Raw genomic sequence first — 6,796 nt, 5'->3', positions numbered from 1 at the left:
CCCAGACAAGTTTCCTACTGTAACTTCAGTGAATGCAGTTATTCAGCCTCACGGCAGCTGATTTATCATGGCAGACACCCGGGGAAATCTTGCGCCTGGGAGCCCCTCGCCGGGAGCTGGGCTCGGTGGCTCTCGCCGTGCGCTCTCCTCACCCCCCGCTGCCACCGGATTGCGTTAGCTAACCGCGATGGGGAGCGGCGGTTAACGGCGGCGATGCCTCCTCCCCAAAGGCGCAACCCACCAGCTCCATCGCTCACCTCCTCTGCTCCCGAGCTTCCCAAATCCCAGGCAGAGGAGGAAAGTTGATGGTCGCTTTTGTTTTCCAGCGAGCTGGCAGCACGTGTTGCGGTTTTACTGGGCTAATAAAACCTGCCGTGGTCTGCGCCTTTTAATGACTGCAGCATTAATAACAAGTTTCCATGGAGCTGCCCCAAAGTTTACAGGGTGTGTGCCTTATCAGGGGAACCCCGTGCTTTCTGACCTGCTGCTTCAGAAGTCACAACCAGCAGCTGGGTTGTTGGGTTTGGGTTTTTTTTGGTGTGTGTGTTTGTTGCCCCCTCTCCCCCTTGCAATAGCAGAACAAATAAAGCCTGGTTTGCTTTCTCTCCCTTCCCTCCCACCTCCCCAAACACACCTTCCCCTCCAGCTTAAGCCATTTGCAGGCATGGGAAATTCCCAGGCTTTGCTCTGCCTTTCTCTCTGCAGCACAGAGGGAGAGGACCCCACTCTGCACCTTCCAGCCTCTTCAACCCGCACAGGAGACCTCCTCTATACCTTCCAGCACCTTACTCTACCCAGACTACCTTCTCTATATGTTTCCAACCTTTTCACCCTATCCAGGCAATTCTCTTTATACGTTTCCAGGCTCTTCACCCCATCCAGGCGACCTCCTCTCTGCACCTTCCAGCCTCTTTACCCTATCAGGATCACCACACCATCTCTATACATTTCCAGCCCTTTCACCCCATCCAGACAAACACCTTTATGCCTTCCAGCCTCTTCAGTTCCACCCGGATGAGCCTCTCCATACATTTCCAATATCTTCACCCCATTCAGACGACCCCCACTATGCCTTCCATCCTCTTCACTCCGTTCAGACAAGCGTCTTCATACATTTACAGCCTCTTCACCCCATTCAGGAGACTCCCACTACACCTTCCAGCCTCTTCACCTCATCCAAGCATCCCACCTTTCTCCTTCCCCCCCCTTACCTTGGGCAAACTGCAAACCCCTGCGAGCTTCCCACCACCAGAACTTGACAAAAAAAAGAAGAAAAAAAAAAGCCTCTCTCTCTCTTTCTGTCTTTTCTCCCAGACCGCCGTGCTGGGAGGGGAGGGCCGGGAAAAGGGAGTGAGGAGGGGGGTGTGTGGAATGGGGAGGGGGGAGAGGAGGGGAAACAGGGAGCTCTGTGTGAAATCAAAGCCCCGAAACCGGGCACGGGAGGCGGTGCGGAGCCTCCAGCTGCTACTCGGATTACTTTGCAGCCGTGGCAATCCCGAGCACTCTCCAAACCACCATTGCACCGGGGGAAGGAGGAGAAGGGAAGAAGAGATCCCGGCTGGACACACTTCATATCCCCCCCCAACCCCACCCCCAATCCCCCTTTCCCTGGCTGCATCCTACCGGAGTGAGGGAAACAGGACTGGGGGCTCGGACACACTCACTGCACCCCAAAATTCCTCCAGAGGAGGGGAAAAAGTAGTTTATCCTCACCCAAAACCTAGATTCTCCCCCCATAACTCTACCCGAGGTGGTTTGCAGATGCCCTCTCCCCACCCAGCACCATCAGTCGCCACGCAAAACTCATCATACACACAAAGTTTCTCCACTCGAAGGTTTGGGGTGGGATGTTCCCAGCAGACACCCCCCAGGGCTGGCCCTTGAGCATCCCAGGTTTCCCGGGGTGGGGATGACGGGGAGGGACTCACCGAGGCCAGGGTCGGTTCCCACAGCGGGGAGCGGGAGCAAAGCTTGGGGCCGGGTGTCCCCTTTCTCCCTCCTCCTCCTTCTCGTCCCAGGCGTGCAGCTGGCCGGGCAAACGGGGCTGCCCCTTTTCCTCGCAGGAGGGAGGGAGGAGGGAGCTCAACAGATGGCTGCACACAAGGGAACATCTGGGAGGAGGAGGAGGAGGAGGAGGAGAAGGAAGGAGGAGGAGGAGGAAGAAGGAGGCAGGAGGAGGCGCTCGGCTGTGCCACTCCTGAGCTGGCAGACACCCGCACCCCTCTCTCCCCCCTCCCATTATGGGAGAAAGGGGGTGTGTGTCAAGCTGGCTTTGAACACCAACACTCCCCCTCCCCACTACCCCCTCCCAACCAAGTCTTTTGTTGTCCCTTTGCTTCCTTGGGGATCAGTCCAGAGCTGACACCACACCAGAGCCTTGTTACCAGCCATGATCTCTGCAAGGAGGGACTTGCTGGAGTGGGTCCTATTCCTAAAGACCACCTGAACCCACTTTTCCAGGTGTACAGGGACAGCTCTGGCACCCCAGGATGTGGAGCAGGACAAGGGAGTACTGAAGTGGGTGAAAAGCTGGACATGAGCTGGCACTGTGTGCTCGCAGCCCAGAAGCCAGTGGTGTCCTGGGCTACATCCCCAGCAGCAGGAGCAGCAGGTGGAGGGAGGGCATCCTGCCCCTCTGCTCCACTCTGATGAGACCCCACTTGCACTGCTGGGTCCAGCTCTGGAATCCTCCTTACAGGAGAGACCTGGACCTGTTGGAGAGGGGGCAGAGGAGGACACAGTGATAGGGGGGGCCTGGAACCCATCTGCCATGAGGTCAGGCTGAGAGAGTTGTGACTGTTGAGCAAGGAGAAGAGAAAGCTCTGGGGAGACCTTGTGGCCTTTCAGTGCTTAAAGGGGTCCTGCAAGAAAGATGGGGACAAACTTTTTATCAGGGCCTGTTGTGACAGGACAAGGGGTGAGGGTTTTAAACTCAAAGAAGGAGATTCAGACTAGGTACAAGGAAGAAACTTTTCACACTGAGGGTGGTGAGGCAGAGTCCCAGGTTTCCCAGAGAGGTGGTAGATGCCCCATCCCTGAAAACATTCCAGGACAGGTTGTTTGAGACTCTGAGCAACCTGCTCTAGTTGCAAATATCCCTGCCCATGGCAGAGAGGCTGGGCTAGGTGACCTTGGCAGATACTTTCCAACCCAAACCATTCTATGACTTTGATTCTATGAGGTCTGAGCAATGACATCAGGCAGGAGATTTTGGCTTATAAATGGTGAGGTGCAACCTCTGAAATAAAGGAAAGGGATAAAGGGAATTAAAAACATAAAAATGCAGGTAGGAAACCACAGTTTGGGGCACAGAGTTTAGATCCCTTCACAGTAGGATGGCCAGCTTCTGGGACTCCTCCAAGGAGGCTGTGGAAGAGCAGCTCTGCACCAGAATTCATTGACTGTGAGGCGTAATGGTCTGGTAGAGGCTCAAGTTGTGATACTGGTACTGGAAAAAAAAGCAGGAGGCAGGTTCCATACTGTGTGGGTGCTTGACTCTCAAGATGTTTTAGCTAGCAAGGTGCTGCCAGGCTCCCTGTGTTTGCCTGGTGCTTTGGCATCTGCTCCATACTAATGACTGAAGTTTGCTCAGACCATGGCCATCAAGAAAGTCTGTTGCTGAGATTTGTGTTTAGCACCACTTAGGGATGAGAAGGTGGAGAAAAAGCATTTTGCTCTGCTCTGTTGCTTCCTCCAAGCACATCACAGAATCTTGCAATGGTTTGGTAAAGACCTCTAAGATCATGGAATCCAAACATTGACCCAACACCACCATGCTCACTAAACCATGTCCTGAAGCCCCATGTCCACATGTTTAGAATCATAGAATCACAGAATTGTTAGGGTTGGAAGGGACCTCAAAGGATCATCCAGTTCCAAACCCCCTGCCATGGGCAGGGACTCCTCACACTACATCAGGTTGCTCAGAGCCACATCCAGCCTGGCCTTAAAAACCTCCAGGGATGAGGCTTCCAGCACCTCCCTGGGCAAACCTGTTCCAGTGTCTCACCTCCGTTATGGGGAAGAACTTCTTCCTAACATCCAATCTGAATCTATCCACTTCTAGTTTTGCTCCATTCCCCTCAGTCCTATCACTCCCTGACACCTTAAAAAGTCCCTCCCCAGCTTTCTTGTAGCCCCCTTCAGATAGTGGAAGGCCAGACAGAATAGTCCTAACTCTCTCAGTCTTTCCTCATAGGAGAGGAACTCCAGCCCTCTAATCACCCTTGTGGTCCTTCTCTGGACCTTCCAACACCTCCAGATCCCTCCTGTAATAGGGGCTCCAGAACTGGACACAGTACTCCAGGTGGAATCTCAGCAGAGTGGAGTGTCATAGAATCATAGAATCAACCAGGTTGGAAGAGACCTCCAAGATCATCCAGTCCAACCTATCACCTAGCCCCATCTAATCAACCAGACCATGGCACCAAGTGCCCCATCCAGGCTTTTCTTGAACATCTCCAGGGTCAGTGACTCCACCACCTCCCTGGGCAGCACATTCCAATGGGCAATCTCTCTCTCTGGGAAGAACTTCCTCCTAACCTCCAGCCTAGACCTCCCCTGGCACAACTTGAGACAGTGGCCTCTTGTTCTGCTGCTGGTTGCCTGGGAGAAGAGACCAAACCCCACCTGGCTACAACCTCCCTTCAGTAGAGAGGGAAAATCACTTCCTTCAACCTGCTGGCCACACTTCTCTTGAAGCAGCCCAGGATGTGATTTGCTTTCTGGGCTGCAAGTGCACACTGCTGGCTCATGTTGAGCTTCTCATCCACCAGCACTCCCAAGTCCCTTTCTTCAGGGCTGCTTTCAAGCCAGTCCCTCCCAGCCTATATCAGTGCCTGGCATTGCCCTGACCCAGCTGCAGGACCTTGCACTTGGTCTGGTTGAACCTCATGAGGTTGACTTGGGCCCAGCTCTCCAGCCTGTCAAGGTCCCTCTGGATGGTATCCCTTCCCTTGTCCTTCCCCATGTCCTTCTTGAAGACCTCTACGGATGGGAACTCCACCACCTGGGCAGCCTGTTCCAATGCCTGTCCACTCTTTCTGTAAAGAAATTTTTCCTAATATCCAATCTAAGCCTCCCCAGGTCATATGATCACTCCACAACCTTCCTGAAGATCCATAGGGTGACCCTCCCCAGGCTCCCAGCTCATTAAAGGGAGTGGGGATCAAGACAGAAGATACCAGGGCCATGAAGAGGAACTTGCAGTGGTTCCTTTCCACCTCCTGAATATCCAAGTGTGGCTCATGTGGTTTATGTTGCTCTCTCTATGTCCATGTTTCAGGAGCTGCTTCTTGGGAACCATGATCAGACTTCAAGACCTCTGCCAAGGAGGGGACAAGCAGCCCCAGGGGAGAATCATAGAATGGAAGGGGTTGGAAGGGACCTCTGTAGATCACCAAGTCCAACCCTCCATGCCAAAGCAGGATCATCTAGGGCAGGCCACATAGGATCAGGTCCAGACAGGTCTTGAAAGTCCCTAGAGAAGAAGACTCTACAACCTCTCTGGGCAGCCTGTTCCAATGCTCCTCACAGTAAAGAAGTTTTGTTTTGTTTTTTTTTTTTTTTTTTTTCTCATGTTGAGGTGGAACTTCCTGTGTTCCAGAAGCAGACACAGGAAATCTCTGCTCAGGACTCTGCTGAGCCAAGTGCTCTTTTGGGAAAACCCTGGGAAACTCCTTAATCTGGGCTGTGATTTTCCATGTGAAGGCTGTGGTGTTATCTCCAGACACCAACAGTCTGCTCTAAGGTTCTGTCCACCCAGATCTTTGCACTGTTCATTTTTATAGCTCTGGGTAGGGGAAGTTGCCAAGCTGGAAGCTTTTGTTTAATTTTCCATTCTGTTCATTTTTTCCCATGCCTCACATGAGGCTTTTGCTATGCCAAAGTTGGCCTCAGGAAAGAAAGACACCAGTTTGAAGCTGGAGGAACTGGGAATTGAACTCCCTAGCTGAGATAAAATCCAGTGGTCAGCACTGCCAGGTCTGCTGATTTGAAAGGAAGAGCTGAAAACCATGAACCTGACTTAAAATCTCTGAATTTTGTTAAAGAAAGGTCTTTAAATGTTGTTTTATGTATTTGAAGCCCAAAATCACAGGATCACAGGATGTTAGAGGTTGGGAGGGACCTCTGGAGATCATTAGCTCCAACTCCCCTGCCACAGCAGGACCATAGAATCTGGTGCAGATCACACAGGAACACATCCACACAGGAACAGACAGGGCTTGAAAGTCTCCAGAGAAGGAGACTCCACAACCTCTCTGGGCAGCCTGTTCCAGTGCTCTGAGACCCTCCCAGTGAAGAAGTTCCTCCTCATGTTGAGGTGGAACCTCCTGTGCTGGAGTTTCCATCCATTGCCCCTTGTCTTAGCACAAGGCACAACTGAGCAGAGCCTGTCCCTTCCTCCTTGGCCCCCAGCCTTCAGGTATTTATAAACATTTATTAAATCCCCTCTCAGCCTTTTCCTCTCCAGACTAACCAGCCCCAGGGCTCTCAGCCTTTCCTCACAAGTCCCTTAACCATCTTTGTAGCCCTCTGTTGGACTCTCCCAGACAGATCCCTCTCCCTCCTGAACTAGGGAACCTGCTTTGAAATACCTGCTGGTGATGGACATGGGAAAACTGAGTCGTCAGGAATTTTGTGGCTCAGATGACAAAAACAATCAGCTGGGAGGTGTTCTGGCTGCAGCCTCTAATGCTGAGAGAGATTTTAATAAAATTTCTCCAGTTTGATGGGGTTGGCTAAAATTATGCCAGGAAAAGGGCTAAGAATGTAATTCTGGGTGGTCTGGGGGGTA

Source organism: Indicator indicator, chromosome 1, assembly GCF_027791375.1.
Source record: "Indicator indicator isolate 239-I01 chromosome 1, UM_Iind_1.1, whole genome shotgun sequence".
Lineage (NCBI taxonomy): Eukaryota > Metazoa > Chordata > Aves > Piciformes > Indicatoridae > Indicator > Indicator indicator.
This window is presented reverse-complemented; position numbering follows the sequence as displayed.